The following is a 27,541-nucleotide window of genomic DNA, read 5'->3' as shown; positions in this document are numbered from 1 at the left end:
CTCTGCCATAAGACAGGCATGATGAGTGAAATATTTTACTATTTTACTATACTGTCTCAGAGAGCTGCCATGAGGGTCAAGTGTGTTTATGTGTAAAGTGCATGGACCCATGTCTTGGGCCGGAGCAAGTGCCCTGTGATGTCACCATCACGAACAGCCTCAGCATCCTTACTTGACCCTCACCTGCACGGCTCACTGTGCTTCTGGATATGGTTGTCTCTGAAATAAGGGCACAAGTTCTGTCTCGGTACCCGAGTGCTACATGGCTGAACTTCCTACTCCCGGTGCTGACTTGGGGTGAAACTCAAAAGCTTGGCGTCTCCCCGCCGCACACAGGGCTCACACTGGGGGTAGCAGGCAGCTCCCCCCAGGAAAGAAGTCTGCCCTCGCCTCCACCCAAGGGACAGCACAGTGGGCTCTGTGCCATGAGCACCTGCCCTGGGAACACTGCACAGCAGGGACAATGCATGGAGGCTTGTGGCGTCCAAGAGGCGTGCTGTCCGGGCGGGTCTCGGGCATCCTTGAAGGCCTGGGCAGAGCCATGCTTGGTAGATGCTGTGGTGGGTGGATGAACCCCAGATATCTCACTGTCCCGGAACTGCCGGGCCCTTCTGGGGGTTTATGTCTCGGGGACTGAAAACTGAGGCCTCTCTTAGGTTTCCTTCCCTGACTCAGAACACCAGTCTGTAATAAGAGAAATAAAATGGATTCTGTTGCTTCTTGTTTGGTTGCCTTTGAGCTGAACATATTTTAAAGTGTTTATTCGCATTCCAGAAAGGGTGTGAAAGGCTCTCTTCTTATCTTACGGACTCTCCCCCAAGTCTCGTGAGGTCATTGTTTTGCTCATTTTACACACTCAGAGAGGGAAAGAGCTGGCCCAAGGCCACACAGCTAGAGAACCGGAGCTCAGGTTGCCCTGAACTGGTGGCCCAGGCTCTTTCCAGTGCTTTCCATGCTGCCGGAGGGGCAGCTGTGGTTTAAAGGATGCTGAAAGGAATGAAATAATTTGGGATTTTAAAACTTGGAATTCTCCAATCCCCTCATTGTTTAAATGCCATTAATTAGATTGAGGGGGATTTTAGGCCATTTCTGTTGGGTCAGGTCTCATACGAAGACCTGTCTCATGCCAGCCTGGTGACCTCACCTCTATCCGTCTCTCCTAGTCAGGTGGACACACAGTGGATCATCCGAGCCCTGATGCTTTGAGAGAGAAAGAGGACACTATGGAAAATTAGGCTGGGGACGGGCCTAACTGAGACCATCCAAGGCAAGCAGGGCGTGTGGTCACTCTGCACACAGTAACAAGGGTCATTCACTCTGCAAATCCTCCTGGGCAGCCCCTGGGCGCCAGGCCCTCTGCTGGTCGTGAACCAGACCCACATCCCATCCTGGAAACCTGGGGGGTTTGGAGCACGTCTGCACATGTTGTTCACTCGTGGCCTCCTCTGAGCCTCACATGGAGACGACACCCCACTTGACAGGCAGGCTCTCAGACAAAGTGGCAGGGCCGGGGGCTCCCTTGGCCAGCCCGGGCGGCAAGAGAGAGAAGAGCACAGCTTGGTTCGGGAACTGACATTTTTCCTTGGACTGAGGCATACAAAGCTGCTCCCTGGGGCACAGGTACGGTCACCACACCAGGGACGGGCAGTCCCCACCTACTGTCCAGCTCCTGGCCTCCCCGCTCACATTGCCCCCTCGCCTTTCCTCCCTGCCCTCCTGGCCTCTTTTTCTCTCTCCATCGCTTTTCCCCCAAACATAAATATCAAAGCCGTTGTCATCAGTCAGTTTATTAAATAACTGATAACTGATCCATTAAATGGAAGCACGTGATAGGCCAGCATGTCCTGGAAGTCTTCCGTCTTAATTAACTGCTACCGCTGCCCTTGTCCCCCACTTGATTTGTACATAATTTGAGTTATAGTTTCCAGGAGAATTAATTTTAACGTGTATGGAAGAATCGCTACGGTGGGAACAAAGCCCATTTCCTGAACGTGGCATGCTGTCTGATTTATAGTCTCTCTCACTTCAGGCGAGGAAAGTCCATTCAAGTGTTACATTTCTTAGCTGAGGGAGAGGTGGAGTGTCCACAGATTATGAAGTAGAATTCCAGGCTGGGAAATAGGTGTGAAGGTGCCCAATGAGGAGAATTCAGAGGCACCTCGCGATGCTAGGTACTCATCCCTTCACTATAATGCAGGGAGAGAAGGATTATTAGAGAAGAAATAATGGTCCTGGCGTTTGTGGGGTTGCTGTGCGGCGCTGTGCAGGTACTAGAAACCCCGTTTCTGGAGTGACCCTGGAAGGATGCTGGGTGGGTGAGAGCCTGACCTTACAGGAGGTGGGAACGTTCTGGGTTGGAGTCTCGGAGCCCCGGACAGGTGCGGGTGGGCCGTTCCCTGGCCTCCCCGCCTGCGCCACCTGCTGGCCATCTCTGCTATCGCGTCCGGGTTTGCAGCGACTGCGCATGCGTGGAGTCAGGGTCCCGCCCCCGCCAGCATTCTTGATGCTTCCAAATTCGGGTGCAAGTTGAGCCAGTAAAACAAATTATAGAATTATAACACTTGAATCACTTGAAAGCTCCTTCTTGGACACTCCTATCCCTCTGGGATATTCCGCTTTCTAACTCCACGCTCATTATTGTGTGTCTGTCTGTCCCATTAGGCTGTGAGCATCTTAGGGGCACCCTGCACCCCCGGAGGGTACCACGCAGCTGTGGGTGCCTCGAACGTGCCGGCGCAGGGGCGGCACCCTGAACACGGGGGCTGTGTCTGTAGCCGCTCCCTCCCTCTGGGCCGAGAGTTCACTTGCGCCCCTGTGGGTCTTAACAGGCAGGCCCTGTGCCCCCAGACCACAGAGGAGGGGGCAAGAGACTTGGCCCGGGGTGACAGGTAGAGGAAACAGGTGTCAGGGCTCTTTGCACTAGACCGGCTGCCTTCTGGAGCCTCCCAGAGTCACAAAGGCAATTTTAGGACAATGAAATGCCCCAAGGATAGTTGCCATCCTGGTCACTCAGAAGCCCAGCAGCTTCCTGGCCAACACGCCCAACTTCTCCTTGCCCTCTGCTCGTGAGAACAGACGCAGCATCCCCAGGACCCAACAGCTGAAATATCCGCCACTACCTTCTTCTCTTGCTTTGCCAAAACCCCAGGTGGAGCTCCTGACCAAGGTAGGAACAGGGAGAGACTCCAGCCTCGGGAAGGAGCCCACCCATCAACTTCTCCCGACAGCCATGCCGCCAACTGCCTGGATTTCTGCTCAATTCAGGGGTCGTGATGATGCACGTAGTATGCGCTAGGCAAGGTAGAGGCATGGTTTCCTGCCCACAGGAACTTCCCAAATTCAGGAATGGCGGGGGGGGGGGGTTGGTCCCTGAGGCATCCACAGTAGCCAGGACGTCTATATCGAAGGCAAAAGCAGAGTAGACTTTCAAGTGGTCTAGTGTGGTCACTCCCCACAACCCCACCCTGACCCACTGAAGTTCTTTTCAGGGCAGGGCTGGCCCCCGGTCAGAGTAGAAATCCCCTGAAGGCAACATCTCTGTCTAATCTTGTTGATTAACAAGGCCATCTCCTATGCTCTGTGTCCAGAAGACACTCAGTAAATATTTGTTGAGTGAATAAACACATAAGCAAATCTCTATTACTGGCTCCTGGTCGTACTCAAATCTGCATTTCTTTAAAAATTCATGAGTGCCATAATGTTTCCCAGAGTGAGAGCAAACCATTTTATGAAATAAGCATGAATTTTCTATTAAAGAGAAGAGTATCAATTTATTAATATTCCCAAAGGGTACCTTTTTTGGTTTACTGCTGTGCGGCTGTTATAATTTTCCATAATTATATGGTGTTGATGGTAGTTTACCGACAGAGCATCGATAACGAAAACTGTAACCCTGGAACTATTTTACTTAAAGTGTTTAGCCTTACCGGATGGAAACTAATCAGTTAGCTGAGTGGAGGGTGGCAGAGAGAATAGACTCCCCCAAAACTGTAAGGAGGGGAAACACAGAATTGTCCTACGGATCTGAATCCGTGTGATCTAAACAAATAGCAGGTAGGCTGTCTACTAGAAAACCTGTCGGGATGATTTAGAAATGCAGGGAGAGTCTGAATCCTGAGTGCCACTGAGGGCTGGTGGTAGAAGATATCTTGATAGAAGTCAACATTCAGGGGTAGAGCCTGTTGAGAAAAGCAATCCTGTAAACAAACAGTCCCACATTGTTAAGAGAAGGTGTTTAAGGAGCGGTCCCTGGGGCTTCCCTGGTGACGCAGTGGTTAAGAACCTGCCTGCCAACGCAGGGGACACGGGTTCGAGCCCTGGTCCGGGAAGATCCCACATGCCGCAGAGCAACTAAGCCCGTGCGCCACAACTACTGAGCCTGCGCTCTAGAGCCCGTGAGCCACAACTACTGAGCCTGTGCGCCACAACTACGGAAGCCCACCCACCTAGAGCCTGTGCTCCGCAACAAGAGAAGCCACCACAATGAGAAGCCCACGCACCGCAGCAAAGAGTAGCGCCCGCTCACCACAACTAGAGAAAGCCACACGCACAGCAGCAAAGACCCAACGCGGCCAAAAATAAATAAATAAATATTTCACAAAAATTTAAAAATAAATAGAGAGAGGTCCATGACGGAGGTCTTGTTTATTTCGTTCACCATTGTAGAGCAGGTGCCAGTAAGTAGTTGAATGAATGAATAAATGAATACATTAAGCGACAGTTGACTTACTTAGATTAGACCCAAGCGGCCTTGCTTCAGGCGTGAAGTGGGCCAGGGCTTCAGAAGGGACCCTGGCCCCTACCTCCCCTCCAGACACAGATAGTGTGTGTATCCACCATGGTTGAGGTGCCCAGGGAGGTTCCAAAGCAGCTTCTTTGAGTTCCGAAATACGGCGAGTTCTTTTCTTAGTTGCAATTTTCAGGCAGAATTTTCTTCCAAATAACCAGAGGTGCGGTTATAAATAATTCATGCACATTGTTTCCCAATTAGCATTTTTCAGGAGACGCCAGAAGTTCTTTGAAGTCTTTCCTTCTTAAGGGACAGCGACCCACCCTGTTGGGCTGGGCCAAGCTTCTGCCCTAATTAGGCAGTTACACAAGAGACCTGGGCGAGGAGGGTGGATTTACTTTTAATAAGAGAAGATTAAAAACTGTGTATCTGCCGCATATTAAAGAAGACGGAACCAACTTAAAATCCTCCCACAGCTGTGGACAGTCGTGGTCTGAAAAGGAAGTGTTTCACTTGGAATTACTACAACTTCTTGCTTTGAGTCAGGAGAAAATTCAGGCTCCCCCAACCCCGATTTCAGAATCATCTGTTGGCGTTCTGAGCGAGAGTGGAACGCTGGGGATGGAGAGGCACTTCAAATCCGGACACCGGGCCCGGGTGTCCCTTGGTGGAGTGGCAGCCACAGGCTGTGTGATGAAGGAGGTAGAGTGGGAGCCGTGTGGCACGCTGCCCACCCAGGCTCCTGGTAAGCGGCCAGCTCACGCAGCCTAGCAGGAATTCAGGCCAGACCTGCTTTTCCCAAGAGAAGCCAGATCTCCAGGCTTTATGTAGACTCTCCCCCTTTTTAAATATTTCAAACTAATTTAAATCCTTTTAAGTCATCAGCATACACCTACTCCTTGAACCCAGCAATTCCACTTATAGGCATTCCTTCAAATGAATGAAAAACACTTGCCCACAAAAAAGACTTGCACCCAAGTTCATAACAGCTTTGCTCATAATAGCAAAAAACTGGGAAACAACCCAAGTGTGTATCAAGAGGAGACTGGGTAAGCAGCATGTGGTAGTCGTGCAGTGGAAAACTCTTCAGCAGTGAACAGGGGTGGACCTCTGACGCCCATGGCCACAAGGATAAGCCCTGGAAACCTGTTAAGTTTAAGAAGCTGAACACAAAAGAGTATTGTGTTTCCATTTACAGGAGGTTCAAGAACAGGCAGAGCTAACCACCTCTGTAGACAGAAGCCGGAATAGTGCGTGCTTCTTGGGATTGGGGGAAGAGTGGACAAGAAGGAAGTTTCTGGAAAAATGGCCAGTGCTCTTCATGTTGACTGCATGGGGGTATACATTTGTCAAAACTCATCAAACCGTAGGCTAAAGGTCTACATTTGACTGCATGGAATTATATCTTTAAAATTGTACCTTTAAAAAATCAAAGAAAAGGGCTTCCCTGGTGGCGCAGTGGTTGAGAGTCCACCTGCCGATGCAGGGGACGCGGGTTCGTGCCCCGGTCCGGGAAGATCCCACATGCCGCGGAGCGGCTGGGCCCGTGAGCCATGGCCGCTGAGCCTGCGTGTCCGGAGCCTGTGCTCCGCAACGGGAGAGGCCACAGCAGTGAGAGGCCCGTGTACTGTAAAAAAAAAAATAAAAATAACAAAAAAGAAAAGAAACGAAAAGAAAAACTTTCAAAACCCAACGCACCTCAAACCTAGACTGTCCGTGGATCACGCTGCGTCGGCAGGCTTGGGTTTGTGACTTCCGTGCTTCAGTGAATGTTTACCCCTCGAAGCACCCAGGTGGAGAAGCACAGCCGTCACCAGCAGATGTGATGTTATGTGATAGGGGGTGGGCGGGATGGGCAGGAGGGTCCCCCTGTGGCCAACTGGCTGCCCAGCCCATGCAATGGCACCATTTTGAATTTATTGCCAGGATTCTTGACTTTCCTTCAAAGGCAGTTTAGAGGCACATGTTCATCTTTTCAGAGCCAGTGACGGTGACCTGTCAGCCGTCCTGTCTTCCTGGTCGGGGGACCTGTGCCGGCTGGGGTCTGGGGAGAATGGGGACAGAGGGCATAAAGCCCACCTTTGCCCCGGATCAGTCGGCCAGGCGTCTAGTGGAGCCCCTCCTGTTCCTCCATTCCTCTGCAGGGGTGTCGGGGGGTGTGGGCGAGGAGGGTGCCCGTCCAGGAGGAAGGAAGGCAACGTGTTCGGGTGCACGCGTGGAGCACCTGCTGTGTGCGCGTGGGGCTGCCGAGCCAAGGAGCCGAGGGGCTTAGACATGGGGGAGACGGACAAGGCGGTTGCTCAGGGTGCACGGGGGGGAGCAGGTGGCCTGGAAGCAGGTACCCGGGCCTCCCGGGGCACAGGTTCCTGGAGGGCTTGGCTGGGGTCAGAGAGCTGAGGGTCAAGAGGAGTTTGGCTGGCAGAGCAAGTGGGGAGGGGGACCGAAACAGCAGGAGCCAGTAATGTATGGGGAGCAAGAAGGCTGGCGTGTCTGCTGGGTGGGGAGAGGGGAGGGGGGGCTGGAAGGGGAGATGGGGCCACCGCCCAAACCCACCCGACAGCCGTCTGGCCTCAACCCTGAGGGCAGTGGAAGCTACTGATGTGGCAGGAGTTTCATTTGATGAAAATCGCAACCTTAGCAGCCTTGAAGGCCGGCTTCAGAGGGGCCCCTCCCTGCCTTCCCTGCGGGGCCCACAGGGACCGCACACAGATCCGGCCCCACATTCGGTGGGCTTCCTGTCCCCGCGACACACCCGCAGACGGGCTGCTGTCCTCCACACTCGCCCCCCAGACTGAGAGTGCGTCCTGGACATTTTCAGAAAGCAAATGACTGATGGAGGTGGATCCTGGAGGTGATGGGAGCTTTGGAGTGGGGAGCATGAGAGGGGCTTCTTAGATCCATGGCGTCCTGTCCAGAAACCTGAATCACAGTCCTCGACTGGATGGGAAGCTCCGTCCGCTCCCCGACGCTGCTTCCTGGGCTCCTGGTTGCACGCGCGTCTTCAGGGGCGTTGATTTCAAACAGCAAACAGAGCCATCAGGCTGCCCGGCGGCTTCTGGCTCCAAGTCAGACGGCAGCCAGCTCCCTGCCATCCTGCCTCTTGAATCTCCCGTCTCGTGGTCCAGTCAAAACAGGTCTTGTTCACGCAGCCAAAATCTATACGCCTGCAGCCTTGGCGATGCACGTTTCTTCCTTTCCCAGAAGTTTAGTGCGACAGGGCGGGACTGGTGAGCCGCCCAGAAGACTGTGCTGTAATTGCGGTGTTTCCACCTCTCTGTCCCCCCCAGGCTCGTCCTGAGCCTTCAATAGGCCCCAGGTGCTGGGGAGCGAGCCCTCAGGCCAGGCTCTGCTCTGTGTGGTTCTTGCTTCTCTAAATGCTGCATGTCTAGGGTCTTCTGTAGGATTTGCCTTCGTAGCCAGAGCGTCAGCCTGGAGCACGGGTGTGCCGCTCTGTGACTCTTTGATGGTGTGCCCTGCTTAAGCCCGGCCCATCTGCTCATTCACTCATCTAGTCATTGCTCGACAAATGAGTACCCACCATGTGCCCTGGGATTGTCCCCAAGGCCCCCCTTGGACCAGGCTTTCAGACCAAAGCCAAGCTGGTGAATGGAGAGGAGGTGGGAAGGGCTGCTGGGGCAGGGCCCCGTGGGAGGTGCAGGGTGACAGCACCCATTGTGCCCCCCAAGGACCCCTGCCCTTCTGCATATGACCTGTGAGGATGGACAGTCTGGCTTTGCCAAACTCAGAGTGATGGTCCCTGTGCAGCGGGGACCCTTGTGACAAGGAAGCACCAAGAGCCTCTCCAGGGAGATCAGGATTCTCTCCCTGGGCTCCCAAAAGGCTTTGCTGGGAGGTGGAAGCTGTGTGTGAGTGTGTGTGTGTGTGTGTGTGTGTGTGTGTGTGCGCGCGCGCGCGCGCGCACGCTTTGCAAGGGGCTACTGTGGGAATGAAAGGCAGAGAAATTATGCTCAAAGCCAAGAAAATTGACCGCTGGTAATTGACAGTGGGCCTTCTTACTGAAGTGTCAGAATTTAAGCAACCAGTGATGTGCTTCAGACGCGACAAGGTGCACAGTTGTGCCTCAGAAAATCCTGGCTTTGCTGTTGGCTCAAGGGTGACATCTTGCACTGATGCAAAGCCAGTTTTTACTTGATTTTGATTTTGCTGATTGATCTCTTGATCCCAAATCCAGATATAATATCATCGGACCACAAATATAAGCAGTTTTTTCCACTGAATTTCTGCCGTTTGGTTGCCAGCAACAGAAACCTACTTAAGGACAGTTCAGTGTACAAAAGAAACTGCCTTAGTCTGACCGTGGGTCAGTATTTGGGTTTTAAAGCCTGGATACCTAGATAAATCTGGATCTAACCTCGCCTCAGTTTATATTAGATAACAAAACGACACACTGGGCTTTGGCATGACAAAATGGCCAATGGCTTCTGCAGACCCCCTGGCCAGCTGGCCCGCCCCCTGGGAAGCCCTGCCTCCACTGTCCTCCGGGACTCCGACCAGCTGGTGCCTCTCCCTCCGGTTTCGTGTGGATCGAACTGCCAAAAGCACAACCCTGGACAAGCTGACAGCGCTGAGGCTCCTGGTCCATCCTGAGGGGTCGGTGAGGGCGTCCAGCCTGGGGGCCACCGGGAGGGATGGACTTTACTGGGAGCCACGTGAGTTGAGAGGCGTAGTTAAACCGTATCTCAGCCCTGCTCAACCCAAGGAGAGGGCATTTGTGCACAGGAGGGTAGAGGACCCAGGCGCTAAGACCCAACGTCTCGGGTGCAGGTGGCGTCCATCCTCCATGTGCTGTGCTGGCGTGGAGGAGACTGTGGCCTCCTCAGCAGGGCCAGGGTCCTCATCCTGTGAGCCTCGGCAGCCAGAGCAAAAACCCTGCGGGTTTGGGAGCTGCTCACAGAATGGAGGCAGACTGGATTTAATGGAAGCTGAAGTGCAGTGATCGGCTGGCACCTTGTTCCACAGACACTTGCAGCCTCAGGGCGGCTTCTGCACCCCTTCTCCCGGGGCCACCTCCACCCTTCCCCAGGGAGTGGGTGCCCCGGAACGCACGCTGTTTCCAGAATTAGCCCAAGCAGAGCATTCGGAAGAAAGTCAAGCTACAGCACCCTCCAAAGCCAAGAGTCTGTCATTCAACGCTCCTGCCGGGACCCAGGGTCACACAGCGATCTCTTCTGCTTGCACGGTGCCCAGGAGTCTGGCCACCACCCATTACAGGACCTAGGTTGCCTGCTACAGAGGGGAAGAGAAAGGTCCAAAGACACCTTTCAAAATGCTCTTGGGGGGAAACAAAGAAGGAAAAAAATGATGCTGGAGTTCCAAGTTTCTTACTGGATCTTTTCCCTTTTGCTTCTCCTGAGGCTGCTTTTAGGTGAAGGGTCACCATCTTTATTTGACTTTTTTGTCGATTCTACATCTTTTTCCCAAGGGCTTTGATTTCCAGTGTAATCAACCTCAGTTTTCAGGAACGATTGTAGAATGTGCATTTAGTTATTGATCACTGGCCAAGTTCTGTGCCCAGGCGATCAGCGTATTTGCTGAGTTAAATTAACCCAAGGCTGCAGCAAGGATATCTAAGCAATTAGGTGGAGGGTGTTGGCTTACGGTCCCTGAAGTTAGGGATGGAAGTGTTGGTTTATTTACGGACCCTGTTTGAAGGACGTCACAAATTGATTTACGGACACAGCCCAGGTGAAAGTTGAGTGGAAGTCACAAGGTAGAGGAAGTGGTCTTACCTCATCACCCCCTCGGAGGTGTCCCGACCATATTCTGAAGCCCCGGAGAACTCTTCACATGCCTCGCTTAAAGCACAAGCCCCTCCTCCCTCAGCAGCACCTGGGCTCCCCAGGGGCACCCAGCACACCTGCTCCCTGAAGGTGCGCTTCTCAGATAGGACCCTAGATGAGGGCCGAGAAAGCAGGGCAGGCCAGGGCTCCCCAGGCTCTTTGAAAATGGTGTCTGTGCCTCTGAGAATCTTCCTGCGTCGGCAGGTGGATCCACATGGCCCTGATGGGTGTTCTTCTGGCTGTTAGTGAAATTCGGGTACAGAAAAGGAGGCACGGCAGCTTCAGAGTGGTGGGGGCCTGTCCTTCCCCGACCCCCAAGCCATCCCCCTGGCAGAGGCCCAGGCTTCCCTTGGCCTCCTCCTGGCAGCGTCCCTACAATGTTACTAGATGCTTTGCAAACTCTGCCCTCCCCCTGTGTAGCACCTCCCCCCCCGCCACGCTCCCCGCCCTCAGGAAATGCAAGACCCTGAGATGGCATGACTCCCAGGAGGTCATATTCAAGTTCAGAAGAGGAAGCAGACAGGAAGGCACATGGATCAAAACCCACCCGCTGTAAACACCAGCAGAGACCGCCAGGACGCGGGCTAGGGTGGAGAGAGCAGAGCTTCCCAGGGCAGGGGCAGGGCCCTAGAGGTGGGTGCGCTGCCCAAGTGGACGAGGGCACGGGTGGCGTCCACCCAGGGGAGCTGTGCAGACAGGCCCGAAATGATGGCTCAGGTGGAAAGAAACCACCATCACTGAAGAGTCACCTTCAGTGAGATTGTAGTGCTTTGGGTTGTAGCACCAGGACATCTCCGTGAATATTAAGGTACAATCTGATGAGAACAAAAAATAATCCTAGTACCTTTCCCAGGGAGTAAAGATCACACTTCATATTTGCTACACATAAATTGATAGCACCCTCCCCTAGGGCCATGGCGATTTCTGATTGAAATAGTAACAAGAACCGAGAAGGCATTGGGGCAGGATCCTTGGTGTCTATTAACTGTTGTTTACTTATATCTGTAGAGATTAACTTTCTGTCTTCTGGGCCTTTTTTTTCTGGCTCATAAATAGTTATTCTGCAATAATAATTTGGTTGGTTTTGGTAAGATCTAAAGACTATCCCAACGGAACTGTCTTGTCACTGCTGAGGTGGTAATTTTGAATGAAGAAAGGATTCAGTGATGTTATATCTTCTGTGAAATGACAATCAGCTACTGCAAGTGTAGGAAAAATTAATTGTTGGTACTTTGTGAAGCTCACGAACAATTGATTGTGAGACATTTGTTTCACAATGTTTCAGCTGAGGCCGCAGAACCTTCGTCCGTCGTCTCTGCTTTTACGTAACCGCCAGTCAGGATGCAGAGCTGCACTTAGAGGTTTTCAGGGGTGTCTTCCTTTGTTCTTTTTTTTTTTTTTTTTGCGGTGTGCAGGCCTCTCACTGTTGTGGCCTCTCCCATTGTGGAGCACAGGCTCCGGACACGCAGGCTCAGCGGCCATGGCTCACGGGCCCAGCCGCTCCGCGGCATGTGGGATCTTCCCGGACCGGGGCACGAACCCGCGTCCCCTGCAACGGCAGGTGGATTCTCAACCACTGCGCCACCAGGGAAGCCCTTTGTTCTTTTATGATAATAAGAAGGATGGTTTTCTTCTCAATAGGGAAAAAAACTGCTGCAATAAAAGTCTAGCTGTACTTCATTACTGTCTTATTTGGCCCCAACTATGGAAACATGGTAAGTTTCATGTTCTCTAGCAGGTGACTGGTCGTTGGACTCGTTGGTGTTTAAACACATTCAAGTACAGCTTTGGGGTCGGTGAAAATGTGCTTTGGAGAAGCTTCCTTGGATCTTCAGTCATCTGTCAATCTGTTGTCTCTCCTGTAATGGAGAAAAACTGAATTCTTACAGAAGAAGCTCCTTCACTTTTTCTTCATCTTCAAGAGGGCACGTTGCATAAAGGGAACTTGCAACTTCTATGGGAAATTGCAATGATCCCCTAACGGACTTACAGACACGCCTGTGTCCTCACGGGCCCTTCCTTGTGGCCAGGGAAGAGTGCTGCCGTGTCCTCAGCCCCTCGCTGTGCTGATTTTGCCCCAAGTATCAGGCCCTGTTCAGCTGGGCAGGCAGGGAATTCAGTGTGGACCAGTACATGAGAGGTTCAGATACACAGGGGCTTTACGTCGTCCTTGTGATTTTTCAGAATTTGTTGATGAAATCCATCTCAGCCTGTAATACACAAGTGTGCACACAGGTCTTCAGGAGTGTGTGTAAACTAAAGCACAGAGATGAGTTATAAAGGACCTTTTGGGCTTCCCTGGTGGCGCAGTGGTTGAGAGTCCGCCTGCCGATGCAGGGGACACGGGTTCGTGCCCCGGTCCGGGAAGATCCCACATGCCGCGGAGCGGCTGGGCCCGTGAGCCACGGCCGCTGAGCCTGCGTGTCCGGAGCCTGTGCTCCGCGACGGGAGAGGCCACAACAGTGAGAGGCCCACGTACCGCAAAAAAAAAAAGGACCTTTTACTCTTAGACGTAACGGACTTCCTGAATTCTTTGAAGAGCAGTTGCTACTCTCTGTTGCTGTGTCAGCATCAGCGGTAGTAGATTTGGTGGAATTCCCAGTGCGGACACTTTGCTTGGGATCCTCCATCTCTTCCTTTGAGGGGCCCCTGCTTTGCTCAGGGAAATGCCTTCTCCAGGTTCTAAGCCTCACACTAAGGAGGTAAGCTCAGCACACGGCCAGCTGAGGATGGAGTAACAGTAGGTTTATTGCCCCACTTTACAGACAAGTAAACTGAGACATCCGTCCACAGCCACCTGCCTTCTCCCCCTGAATCTAATAACTTAAAGTTTCCAAGAGACCAGTCAAATTTGGGCAGAGGCTGAACTTCCAGGGCTCGTATTCCCCCACACTATACACCCTCTTCTTCCAGAATGTACCCATTCGTCCAACAAATCAAGTCTTGTTCTCGAATCCTGTAAAGTTCAGTTTACAGGCGCCAACTTGGGCGTGGAAGCCGGGTCCTCTGCGCCCTGTGTCTGCACATTCCCTGCAGACCTGAGCCCGTCCACGCAGCCTCGCCCTGTGTACCTGAGCAGTCAGTGCCCATTTACAGGTGGCTCCTGCACACCTGGTCTCCATTGAGCCCCCAATCTCATGAACGCAAGAGAAGAAGAGCATGACATGAGGACAAGAGAGAGATTAAACTAAATGTCATGTACCCTCTGCCCTGCCATGGAGGACAAATTACCTACTTTTTAGGAAAAAGTTGAGGGGCTAAAGATCCAAGTCCAATCACCATGTTAAATTCTACTGACTTTATTGAACAGAAAGGATTTCGTGTTGAGACTTTTACTTTAGACAGTCCTCAAACCAAGCCTGTGATGTTTGTGACGAAACTCCCAGTTCTGCTGGGAGAACTGCCACATTCCCAGGGAACCTCAGCTGAGGGTCTGGGGCTGCCCTTGTCTGCGTCTGCCTGGGCTGGGCCAGGGGAGCTCAGGACCAAGGACTGGGCAGAGACCCACTTACTCATGACCATGTTTATCACTAGCGTCGGTGTAGTGGAGTTTCCGGCCCCATGTCTGGAAGGGTCTGAATTGCCAGGACTTCAGTGAGACCCAGAATCTGGCAAGTCTGACCCGTTAGGTGAATGATCTGAGCTTGTGCTGTAGTTTTCTAAAGGAGAGTGAAAGTCAGTGTCACGGCAGACTAACTCCCAAAATGGACACGTGGAAATCTCCATTGCCATGACCACTGGAGGAGAAAGGACGTCAACAGCCCTGCACGTCACAGCTACCACGGAGAAAGGACTTGCGCCCCCTGGCGGGCAGGTCTTGGGGCCCGGGGGCCAGCCCTGCCGGTTCCCACGGCCTTGGAGCAATTGGCCCCCCCTCTGCCCGTCCCCTGGTTCTCCCAGATCTGTCTGACTCTTCCTTCCTAGTCTGTTTGACTTTTTTTTTTTTTTTTTCCGGTACCCGGGCCTCTCACTGTTGTGGCCTCTCCCTTTGCGGAGCACAGGCTCCGGACGCGCAGGCTCAGTGGCCATGGCTCACGGGCCCAGCCGCTCCGCGGCACGTGGGATCCTCCCGGACCGGGGCACGAACCCGTATCCCCTGCATCGGCAGGCGGACTCTCAACCACTGCGCCACCAGGGAAGCCCCTGTTTGACTTTCTTTTCTCCGGGAGCCTCTAGGCGTCAGCGGTCCCAGCGTTCACTCCATGTCCCATTTCTTCTTTCACTTTTGCGTTGCTCAGGTCCTTCAGCCACTGCCAAGGTCACCTGCCTGCTGGCAGCTCCCAAGCTCCACCTCCAGCCAGAACCCCCTCGGAGCGTCACACCTGCCTGATGGACATGACCTGCCGGGTGGTCCACAGGGCTGCAGACTTGACCCTGAAGGCGCTGTCCCGCCCCTCCTCCAAACCAACCCCTCCCCAAGGTCACCTTCTCCCTAGGGCTCCTCTCTGTTCTCTGGGCTGTACGCCCCTCCTTCCAGCGAGTTACAGACCACGACCCTGACACCCTCTGATAGGGGAACCAGATACAGCAAATTAAAACCAGCCAAAGGAAGCCCAGCGAAATGTGAGTTCCCAGTAAACAGCAGATGAGTCTCGGTATAAGTATCCCCGTGAAATATTTGGGACATACCGATATCTGGGTGCTCCGTGTTTTACCTGGCAACCCTGCTTCCCAAGTATTTCTCCAGTCTTTCTGTGCACGCATTTCCGATCCTTCCCATTTCTTGCCTGGATGCTGCCGTCTTCCAGACACGCCGAGCTCCACAGAGACATCAGAACCACATCCTCGCCCGTGTGCAAGGCTTTTACGCCTGGAAACCACCCAGCGTGGCTGTGTCACGCCCTGCTCATGACGAGCCGTCCCAGCGGCCCTGAATTACTCATCATACCGGATCCATCATTTAGCCAAAGGGCCTCGCAGATAAAATATGTAAAAGTAAGTTGCTGCGTTGCGGCCGGCCTGCTGTGCCCTCTGCTGTGGCATGTCCCACTCACGGCAGCATGTGCCCTTTGCGTGGATTTGGAGTGTGCCGGGCCTGCAGGGGGTGCCTCTCACCTGCCCCGTGGCCGTGAGTTCTCTGGGCTTCCCCAGTGGTGGTAAATCGTGAACTCTGGGTTGGGCATGAATGGGCTGCAGGTGGGTGTGTGTTTACAGACAGGGGTGGGAATCGAGGGGCCCCGGCAAAGCAAGCCCCCAAAACTCCCAAGGGTGGAAGGGTCGGCAGACTGCTTTGCTGTGGCCTTAGTGACAGGGGGCGCCCCACGCAGCAGGGTGCCCACAGCTCTGCACACTCCTTTTGCGACGCAGCATCCCCAGCGCCACCTCCCTGCACCTGCGACAAACCCCTCACCTGCCCACGCTGCCCGCAGCCTCATAGCGCATCTTTACGCTTTGGAAGTTGCCCTTCGGGAGCGCAGAGGAGTGGGGAGGAAGAGGCCTGCGCGGGGGAAAGCCGAGCCCCGCGTGCCGTGCAGTACACGGAGCGTGGGCGCCCCGTGGGAGCGGGCGAGCGCCAGAGTCCCGCGCCGGGCGTGGGGACTGTGGGCCTCCGGGAGCTGGGGTGGCCAGCCTGGGCCTGTCCCCTTGGTGTTTACAGGGGAGGGCAACTTCCTTTCCGGCTCTGGCCCCGCTGTGTCGCACACACCGAGTGTCTTCATGTCTCTGCCCTTTGTGTTTAGAACCGGCCTGGTTGGGACGCCGTAAGCTGCCCCCCAGGCTGGCCGCCGAGGCCTTGGGAGGTGGGAGGCTGCACAGACCCGAGCTTCCCTCACTTCTCACCCGCACTGGTCCAGGATGGCTCTGCTCAGAGACCTTCCCGCCAGACAGCAGAGAGCCCCGGAGAACCTCAGAGACAGCACGCGTGGCCCAAGCCCGGAGCCAATGGGGCCGTGTCTGAGGGCTGACCCACGCCCGTCCATCCGGGCTCCATTTCGAGGACTCACTTGTCCTTGAATTAAACACATGGCTCATCTTCTCGCTGAGGTGAGAACTCTCAAAGTCCCTCCAGTCATTTCTCTGAGGATAGTGATGAAAAATAACCACGAAGAGAGTTTGGACGATAGATCGACGTGCTCATTGCTCCCGGTTTTCAGGATCTACTTTTCTTTGTGAGGCCCGTGGGCCTCGGTGAGCTTGAAGCAAACCTTCAATAGTGGAGAGCAGAGAGGTCCCTTTTGCTCCTAAAAGCAGGCAGCACTTTGTCTCCTAAACATATCACTTTGTCATCAAACAGCAAGATACACTATTACATCAGCTGATTTGATTGTGTCAATATTTCCCCCAATTAAAAGGGAGAGAATTTAGTTAGCTCTGTTGAAGGGCCATTTTTCCTAATGGATTGAGAACTCATGGCCTCAAATTTGGAAAAAGACTGTGGTATCCATTATTCCGAGGCCAAGTAACGTCACCTAACGGTGGCTGTGACATCTGCTTTCCTCACACCCGTCTCCCCACGCTGCGTCCTCTCACTCAGGACCCAGCCTCTCCTTGAGCTGAGTTCTCTAGTTCTCTTGTCTCGGGGATTTGCTGAGCCCAGGACGTGCCTCAGCCTGCAGACGGGGCACCCTCATTCCCCCAGTGCTCTCTGCCCTGACAGCCTGGGTGGTGGCCAGCAACTCACCCTCTGACCTCCCTGTCCTTGTCTGTCCAAGGCAGAGGTGGCACCCGCCTCTCTGGGCGGCTGTCAGGGGAGGCTCAGACGAGGGGACCCTGGGGGACACGACAGGTGACGCAGGCCCTGCCTGGCCGAACTGCCCAGGCTTGCCTCCTTCATTTCCCCCTGGCTGTCTTTCCCCTTTTTCTCTCCTAACACATGGGCTTCCTTGCTAGTCTCCATTGTTTCAATGGTTTGACATTTAGACCCGTGCAGTTGCCTTTGTCCAAAAGCAATTAAGTTCCAAACTTCACCAGCTACGATAAAAAGCACCCTTTGGCATCTTTTCCTTTTTAACAAGCAAAGCCTTCTCTGAAAAGGCAGGATGGCTGTGGATACAGGGGGAACTTGCTAAGTCTGCACATTTTACTGCTTAAGGGGGTCTTACCATTGTTATTGAAATCTCTCATCCGTGTAAGTATATTCACCCCTGAAGCTTGGGAACGGTCTGGGTTTGTTTCTCCTTTACCGTGAAAACACATCTTTCTTCTTCTTTTTATTCTTCCGCAATGCATAGAAAAGTAATAATTTTGCCCCGTGGGTAATATTGTCCTGATTTTCTAGAAGACAGGCGTGGGGGGATCAGGTACCTGATACCTAGGTAATCAAGGCCCCAAGGCTCCTGGCGTCCCGGCTTCCTCAAGGGTTTATCAGGAGGCCGGGAGGGGCTCAGCTCTGCGCCCGGCAGGCAGAAAGGGCTTGACTCGTCTTATTAGGGGTGATTTCAGAAAATGGCTGCTGCCCCGCCCTGTCTGTTCCCCAGGCGAGCAGCTGAGGAAATCCGCTGTCTGTCTGTGCTCCTGGCGGCTGTTTTCCAAGCACAGTCCTTTCTCAGGGGCCTGAGGGATGGAGGGATGCCCGGAGCCCCAGGTTCATCTCTCACCGACCCGCACCCCACGGGTGTCGAGCGGTAACCCCGACTGTAGGTGAACAGCAGTGCTTGCTGGTTTTCTGGGACCACTGAGGTCCCCTGTGTGATCATCCTGGTTGCAGCTGCCTTTCTGCCCTCAGGATTTGTCAGCAGGCAGAAGGCTCGTCCTCCTGGCCTTCGCTTTGCTCCCTGGCCCGGAAGGGTGCGGGCAGCGTGTGCGTAACTGCAGGCCTGGGAGCGTGTGAAACTCTCCGTCCGCGCACACACCCCGCCAGGCTTTGTGCACACGTGGCCTTGAAGGGTCTGTAAAGCAGTTTGGGGTCACCTGAGAGGGGGTGATGGCTGGCCTTTCTCTTTCCGCTTGCCCTCCACTGAGGGCCTGGATAAGCAGCTGCAGAGAGAGCCCCAAGCCCGTGCCAGGGATGCCCCCTCCAGTCGGGCAGACCTGGCTGGCTGGGACGACAGGGCGTGACAGCTGCGGGAGGCTGCCGAGGGGCCTGACTTCATCCGGCAGGAGCAAAGAGGCCGAGAGGCCTGGGGGCAAAGGGCGTGGGTACCCCGAGCCTCCCCCCTCCTTATCCCCAGGGAGAGCCCAGCAGGCAGAGGGAGGCCTTCGGGTGGTTCCGTCCGACTTTGGCCAGGGGCCTGGCAGCTTCCCTTTGCTCTGGAGACCAGAGGAGCATGGGGTGGGCTCCTAGAGAGCACTGAGCTTCCCCAGCCTGTCTCATCCATTATCCTCAGAACCTTCCAGAGAGGGCGGGTGGCAGACATTCTAAGCCACGGTGCTCAGGCTCAGGGGAGGTGAGGAACCGTTTCTGTCTGCAGTTCGATAAAGGATCTGCACGGCTCTGCCTGCCTCTGGGCCGGGGTGGGGGTGGGGGGTCTCTGTGGAGCCCGGAGGCCTCGCCCCGGGAGGACACACGCAGCCACCCCAGGACCTGAGCCCACCGCCTGCACAGGCGGAGTCGCCCACCCTGATCTCTTCCATCTTCTCCTTCTCCAGCTGCCTCTGAAGGTCACTGTGACCGGCGTTCCCCCAGGAAAGAGTGGGGAGCAGGGGACACAGTGCCCTTGGCCCTGGCTCTGCCCCGCCTGGGCAGGTGACAAGGGGCACGGGCTGTGCCTAGCTGGAGGAGGCTCGCACCACTTCTGCTCCTGGCCCGCAGCCCCCAGCACAGCTGAGGGACCCGTCACTAAAGCCCAGGGGGACAAGGGAGAGAGGCCATGTGTCTGGGTTGGGGCCGACTTTGGACTCTGATTATGGGTTGGCTAAGGCCCCTGCACAGCCGGGCTGGGCGCACGCGCTTGGGCTCAGGGGCTGCCGGCGCCTTGCCCCACCTACGTGCATTGGTGGTTCCTGAGCATCAGTGTGGCAACAGCCGGATCTGTCCAAGTTGTTTCTGAAGCTTGTTTGCAGAGAAATGGTTCTTTTGTGGGACAACAGGGAGCTTATCTCCCTCGACACAGACCATCCCAGGAGGGCACGACCTCCACAGGAGACAAACAGAAGGGACAAGGCACAGACCTTCTTGACGAGGACCACGGAGTGAGTGAGCATCCAGGCTCCGGGCCAGGAGGCTCCGTCGTGGAAATAGCAGCTGCTTTCCCCACCCCAGGCTGTGCCCACTGCTCTGGCTGCTTCCGGGGGCAGTGATAGGGCGGAGGTCTTCTCGGGAAATAGCAGCAGTCACTTTGCTGAGGTTAAAGTCTCCCTGCAGCACGCGTGGTGCCCCGGTAGTTCTAATAACCAGCCCAGGCTGGTGAGTTAACAAGATTCACTCACAGTTATTATCTCGTTGGATCCCCTTGTTTTACTAATTGGGAAGCAAGGTCAGAGAGGTGAAGTGGCCCAGCAAAGACCTTCATCCGGGTGGGGGCGGGAGAGGAGAGAAAGAGAGAGAGGGTGAGAGCAACAGAGATACAGAGACAGAGAGACGCTAAACGCAGCTGGGCCTTCAGTCCCGGTAGAAGGTGGACAGGAACCTGCTCTGCTTTGCCTAAGGGGTTTATTTCCTTCCACCACGTTCCCTGAGCATCTCCCCTGTGCCAGATGGACGCACGCATGAGAGCAGCTCCGCCCTCAGGAAGCCCCGGGGCAGGAGTCATTCTGCCCAGTGGAGTGAGCTTTACTGCAGTCCTGCTGGCACGCTTTTCCTGGATGTCTTTAAGGTAACCCTCCTCAGTGTTGCCAGGAGAGACCCTCGGTCTTCCTTATCCTGGGCAGGTCCTGGGGCTTCCTAAGGACCACGTTCTCTGCATGGGCGACCCCCTTCCCCCGGATCCTGCTCCCCTCCTGCTTCCTCCTCCCACTTCCCACCGTGGACCGGTTGACTCCTCACTGAGAAGACACCCCTCTCCCCAGGCGGCTTTGCAGACCTCCCTGGACAGGGTAGGTGTCCCCGCCCGGCACTGCCACCTCACCGTGTGTGGCCCCCTCCCGGCACGTCAGAGTTGCATTGTCATTATTTAGTTATTTCCTGTCTCCTGCTGAAACACGAGCTCTGAGGGAGGGAAGGCGGTGCTCGCTTTGTTCCCTTGTCTCTCCAGACTTTGGCAAACGGTCGACTCGGTAAATATCCCTGAAAGAGAAAGAACGAATGAACAAATAATCAACCCAACAGATCGTTGCAGGTCTGCAGGGTTCACGCAACGAGCCAGTAAACGCATGCCTTTGACATCAAACGTGCGTGTAAACCTAGCCACCGAGGTTTAGTCCACCCCTCCGTGTCTTTGGGCATCTCCACGTCTCATCGCAGGTGGGTGGAAGCAGCGTGGTCCGAGGTTCACCCGGCGGGGCTCGCCCGGCCCTTGGAGTTGGCCACCTTCTCCTCTGTCGTCCACACTCCTGAGTGGAGGGTCAGTGGAGACCCATTTGTCACTGTCCTTTCACTGAGTCCCAAGGCACTGCTGCATCAGCACGTCCTTAGCAGCTGTTTTAGGAACTCCGTGCGTGAGGATGATGGATGGAAGATGCGGGACATAGTGCCCCGCAAAGCATGATGTTTCATTTAGATCAAACGGCTCTTCTTTGTTCATTTTGCCTGTTTTCAGCCCCAAGTGTCATTGTGCACTTACCGAAGGTAAGGTGACAGGTGTTAATGCTCCCATAGCAGACCAACCTCACAAACCATCAAACGAGGCCAGTTTGAGATCAGGGTCATTGTCAAGTAGTGATTGTCAAACAGAAAATCGGTTCATTCCAATCTTAGTTCTGTGGTTTTTCCATTTCACGGAATCCAACCACAGCTTGAACGTTGGCTCCGTCAAAGCTAAGCACCTGACATGATTGCTGATGTTGCTGCTAATTTGGTGCAAGAATTCAACATCTATGATACAGTTATTTGTTTTGTAGGATAATATACATGTTTGCGGTAAGTGTATCACCCTCAGAATTGATTGTGGTGTACAAATAATGTATAAGTGTGTCCACACCAACTGGATGTTCTATCAGTTAAACTAGAAGCTGTACATGTCAGACTTTATAAATGGTGATAACTCCAAGAGTAATTGAGCTAAAAATGTACGGTAATGAAGCCGATGTTGAATTTTCTAAAATACTTCGGCTTATAGCGTGCATTTTCCCTTCTCTGTTCAGCATCAGATTTCAGAAGTGTTTAGGCCGTCAAAGAATTAATTTGTAAATCAATCTGAGTGTCCAAAGATGGTGAACTTTTCTCTAAATGAGGCCCTAAATGTTGGCTTCATTCTGTTATAAATAAGTTGGAAATATTTAATAGTAGCCATCAACAAACAGAACACCAAAAACCACAACCACAGAACAAAACAAAACCAAAAACTCTCAGCTTTGAGACTTTTATAGAATTACAAGTATTGAAAACATAGTTTATGAACAGGAAGACATTAAAATTTATTCCTACAAAAGCAAGGAAGGGATAAACAAATTAAGAGCTCACAAGATGCTAAATGAGAGCTCACAAGATGCTATATTGAAAAAAATTACAAGCAATTTCATGAAGAAATGTAAATATTAAGGATATTGAAGAATATATTAAAAGTGAAACATACTAAGAACAGACAAGGCTAAGAAATTTATTGGAGCAGGTGAACATGTACTGAGAATAAATATTCTGTTCATGTTTTTATTTTATTTTCATAAAGACAATGTAAAAAGTTCCCACCCCCAATATTGCTGTAATGTGCATTGATATGTTAATTTTGTCATCTAGAATTTTTTAAGTTTTAAAAATAGTTTTTGAACAGAACTCCTTAATAGTTTCCCATTTTAATAAGACCAAAATGCTCTTCAGTAATTACTTTAGAAAGCGTATAGCTTTAGTTGTTTTAGCCCCTCCTTCACTCTCAAAAGGGTCCTGATTTGGATGAGAAAGTACACGGCGCCCATTCTGAGGGCTCTAAGTGCGATGGCTTTAAATCTCGAGCATGATGGTTCCCAAATCCTCATCTGCTCTGTTGTGAGGGAGCCTCGTCTGTTTTATCAATGTAATCGAGAACAGAAGAACCACCTGGGAGGGGCTGGAGCTGCAGAAGGAAAACACTACCCTCTTGGGGAAGCAGGGGGCGGTCTGGTTCGGTCAGCCAGGACACCCAGGGCTACTTGGAAAGGGCACTTCCGGGCCCCGCTGGGCAGGAGGGGTCAGCCAGGCAGCCCCTCCTCAAAGACAGCGGCTCAGGGAAGGCGCCAGCCCTCAAAGCGCTGAAGACCCAATCGTCTGGGGTGGCTGGGACAGTACCCGGTGTGCTTGGGACACCCAACACCCAAATGACTGTAACTCACACCGGGTGGTAGGACCCCAGGGAGCAAGCGTCGGTTCAGACTTGCTGGACCTCAGAAGCTGATGGGACAAGTCAAGGAAAAGGAGAGAGGGGGTCGCGCGTGAGGGGAAGCTTGTGAGCAGGGGCTGGGGGGAGTGGGCAGGGGGCAGGAGAAGCCCTCTCCTGCTCCGGTTCCACCTCCATCTGCTTCTGTCCTCCTGTCCCCCAGCTGCCACTGCCCGGTCTCCCGCCCAGTTCCCCGTGCCGTCCCTAAGCCAAGCACCCCATCCTCACCTGTCTCCCTCCCACTTACCCTTGGAACAAACTCAAGCCCACCCCTCCCTTCCAGCCAATCCCCAGACCCCCCTCCTCTTGGTGGTCTCCACTAGAATGGCCCACAGCCCCCTGAAATACAGCTTGTCGTCCCACTGCAAGGACAGCAGGACATTTCCCGTGGGGTTTCGGTGAGGGTGGGAGAGGAACTTTATCTCAGAAGCTCAGCTAGCCTGTCACACGTCATAGGAGCCCCCCAAAGCGGGGCCCCACTCCCCCGTCCCAGCTGCTGAATGATGTCCCCTCCCATCCACCTCCCAAGGTGGAAATCCCAGCGCCTCTGCCACCCAGCTCTTCACCACGTGTAGCTGATTCCCATCCACGTGGATTCCACCCTTGAAACCCTCTCACAGGCCGCCTCCCTTCCATTCCCACGGCCCTGCTTTAGTCCAGACCTGCTCCATCTATCGCCTAGACCAGCACATCTCAAATTGTAACGCACATAGGAACCACCTAGGGACCTTCTGAGAGGGTGAGAGGTCTGGGTGGGACCTGGGATCCTGCATTCCTAACCAGCTCCCAGGTGAAGCCCGTGTTCCAGGACCATCCTGGGGCAGCAGAGGCTAAATCACCCCCCCTTCCCTCCCCATCTTAACAGTGACTCCTGATGGCTTCCAGTGCTCACTCGAAACTTTCATGGCGGTTCATTGCTCAGAGCCAAGGTTTTCAGCTTCAGTCTATGTAAAACCCATCACTGCCCATATATTTGGATTTCAAACATCTGGAATCTGGAGTTAGGCCCAGGAATTGGCATCTTTGTTTAATGCCCCCAGTGGTTCTAAAAATGTAGGTTTTCGGGGGGGGGGTTGTTTTGGTTTTGGGGGGGGTTATTTATTTATTTTTGGCTGCATCTCCAGGCTTGTGGGGTCTTAGTTCCCCAACCACGGATTGAACCTGAGCCCCAACAGTGAAAGCACCAAGTCCTAACCACTGGACTGTGAGGGGACTCTGATAGTCTAGGTGGTTGATGGAAAATGAGCCTTTAACACCAAACCAAACGCTTTACCATGGCACTCAAGGGCCGTCTCAACTCAGCCCCATCTTTCTGCCTTGCCCATCCCTGCTACCTGCACGTACCAGAGGTCCCGCAGAACAAACCGTCCACTGTCGGGACAGTAGGTCATGCTGTCGTCTGCCTCAAGCCCCTGTCCGTCCCCTCTGTGTCCTGGAGGGACCGCTTAGCCCTCCACCTCTGGGGAGCCTTGGTGACCTCCCAGGTGAGTCACTGCCCCCATCTTCCTTCCTTGGTGCTGTGGCCACACGTCTCCAGAGCGTGGGAGTGGGTGTCTTAGGGGTAGCTGTTTCCCACTTGTCCTTCCAGCTCAGGAGGAGCTGTTTCCCCTAAAGGGCAGGGACAGGTCTGTATTCATCTTTGCATCTCCAGGACCAAGCGGGCTGCCTGCCCCAGAGCCATCTCCTAAAGAATAGTAGTATAAAGGCATCAAATGGGGTTTAGAAAAAGACAGTGTTAATCAAATGTATAGCTGGCTGACTTTTGAAGGGTGTAAAAATAAAGTCTGCTTTGTTGGAAATAATCTGTTTTGATAATCTCAGTTTTGGAGAGCAATGTGCTTTATGCCCCACAGTACTTCACATTTGGTGAGCACACAAGCACGGATTAAATACAAATCATTCCAAGTCAGTATAGATTTAATTACTGTTTGAAGCATTATGTTTGTACTGATTCGTGTCTGTGTTTATCAGGTGGCTTGTGCAAACCCTTTGAGGGTGAATGACCAGGGACTTGCAAGCCGTCATTGGCCTCTTAAGGGCTCTGATGAAGGGACTCTAGGTGGTGGGCTGGGTTTGAATTCTGCAACGTGTAGTGCCCTCTGCTGGTCACACCAGGCAAATCACCTGCTGCTCCAGGAGGCCCTTGCAGACCTCATGGCGTCTGATTCCTGATAAGCTGGTCTTGTCTGGCCTCTCTTTAGATGGTTGAACATTTGGAAAGGAAGGTTTTTAAATTAATGCACAGGAGAGAAGAGTGTTCCACCTATAGGAAGTCTGCCTCTCTGGGTTGTATTAAACCAAGTAATACTTTCTAATCAATGACACTACAATTTACTCAAATATATATTTTTAGTGATCTCATTTCCTTTTCTCATTTTTATTGAAGTATAGTCAATGTACAATATTGTGTTAGTTTCAAGTGTACAGCAAAGTCCAGCAAAGTGATTCAGTTATATATATATATATTCTTATATATATGAGATTCAGTTTTATGTATATTTATGTATTTTACACACACTTTTTTCAGATCCTTTTCCATTATAGGATATTGCAAGATATTGGGTAGAGGTCCCTGTGCTATACAGTAGGTCCTTGTTGTTTACCTATTTTATATATAGTGGTGTGTATCTGCTAATCCCAAATTCCTAATTTATCCCTCCCCACCTCCACTATCCCCTTTGGTAACCATGAGTTTGTTTTTTTTATGTCTGTGAGTCTGTTTCTCTTTTGTAATAAGTTCATTTGTGTCATTTTGTTAGATTCCACATATAAGTGATATCTTTCTCTGACTTACTTCACTTAATATGATAATCTCTAGATCCATCCATGTTTCTGCAAATGGCATTATTTCATTCTAAAAGGAGAATATTCCATTGTATATATGTACTACATCTTCTTTATCCATATATTAAGAGTATCATAACAGTGCTCAATAACAATTTTTGAATGCAGTGTATGCAGAGTGCCTGGCGGGGGTTGAGGGCTTTTGTCTCCAGCGGCCCAGGATCGGAATAGCAGCTCCTGAGTTTCCTCTGGACTGGATATGGACCACTTCCCCCTTGGGGCCTCAGTTTCTTGGTCCTCGAGGGATTTCTGTGAGGGTGATACCCATAGAAAGGGTCTAGCACACAGTAGGTGCTCACAGAACGAGAGCTGTTTTGCATGTATGGCTCACTTAGTAAATCTAAAATATATTTTGGAAACAAAAAAGAAGGAACTAAAAGTGTTGATCGTGACTGTGGTAGTTGTTCTGGGATAATTGTCATGATGTGCTCAGAATGGTTTCATTTTAATAGTGGTGATTTTGCTAGAAAATGACTGGGTTTTTTTGCGTTCATTCAGCGCCTTCTCTAATTACAAGTGTTTCTTGGCTTTGGTCCATTCGTATTCCCGAGGGAGGCTTCTTGCAGGAAAGTGCCATCTGTAGGGCCGGGCACCCAGGCTGACTGTGGACAGGACTCGTGGGTGGAAACGGAGGAGGGCGTCCAGGAGGGAGGACACGCCTGCATCATCAGCACCAGATCCCACCCGGCAGGTGTCACTGCCCACCTTCAGCTGCAGGGAGCCCTCGGGAGGGGTTTCTATACCACCGAGAGGTCACTGTCATGATCCCCAAGGATTTATGGTGTCTTGCCAAAATGGAGCGCTGAGTAGGGGGTCCCAGGTGACCGCCTGCAGGTCTCCTGGGCGAAAGAGCCTTTTTCTCTGTCGAGCCGCATTGCAGTCTGGGTTTGCCCAGCACGTCTGCCCATCCACCCAATAAATACTTTCCCCCATCCCCGAGGTGCCCGAGTGGGTCTGTCAGAGATGAGCTGACCATGACCCCTCCTCCAGGAGGGGGCTTCCCTCTGCTTCCCCTGAGAGCTCAGACCAGAGCAGAGTCCAGATGCAAGGCCATCACCCCGGAGTCATGAAGATTACACGAGATGATCCAGGAAAGCTGCCGGCAAAGTGCTTGGCTCAGAGGAGCAGTGACATGACGCCAGCTCTTCATCCCCAAGTCACTGTTCACACCTCACGAGGCAGGGGACTGAGCTGAGCTTCACGACAGTTAATCAGGCTCCGGAGTGTGGGACAGGTGGACGGCCAGGGGCTGGAGATTTTCGGGGACCTTTTCCTGTAGCTCAGGTAGGAGGTACTCAAGGCCGGCACCCGGAATAAGGGCCGGGGTGTAGTTGTGGTTGTGGCCGAGGGACAGCAAAGGGGGACCCTGTGCAGGTGGCTGGACCCCCCCTTCCAGCCCCCCAGCCCTGTGACCACAGGCTACGTAACCGAGGGCGCTGATGCATCTCTGGGTTGCTGTGATGCAACGCAGAAATACTCCGTGGTGTCCCCACGGGCACAGCGAAACGTTCCTACATGTTCAACAAGTTACTGTCATTCGCAATCCTCAAGTCAAGGTGACCAGGCCTCTTGCAGGGTCTGTGAAGCTGCCTCTCAGAATCCCAGACCTCGTGATGTTTTAAGCGTTTATTCTCCCCTGGCACCTCCAAGTCCTTGGCCTCCTCTCTCCCTCCTGAAACAGGCAAACAAACAAAAAAGGAAAGTAACCTGAACAGCAGGAGCCTTTATAGCCTGAGGGTAGTTATGGCGTTACTAACCTGGCTTGTTCTAAGGTGAGGCTACTTCCCAAGTGCAGGTAGAAATCGTGCCCGTACAAAGACCTCTCCCCCTACCGCAGACTGACA

At 53.0% G+C, this 27,541-nt stretch overlaps 1 protein-coding gene across 2 annotated transcripts in view; it reads left to right on the top strand.

Moving 5' to 3' along the window:
• The window catches only part of PTPRE (protein tyrosine phosphatase receptor type E), a 169,883-nt gene that overhangs the window by 97,957 nt on the left and 44,385 nt on the right, over positions 1–27,541 (top strand). The gene's annotated exons all lie outside the window — the stretch shown is intronic.

The sequence above is a fragment of the Mesoplodon bidens genome (assembly GCF_964165515.1).
Source record: "Mesoplodon bidens genome assembly, chromosome: 1".
In the NCBI taxonomy this organism is placed as follows: domain Eukaryota; kingdom Metazoa; phylum Chordata; class Mammalia; order Artiodactyla; family Ziphiidae; genus Mesoplodon; species Mesoplodon bidens.
This window is presented reverse-complemented; position numbering and strand designations above follow the sequence as displayed.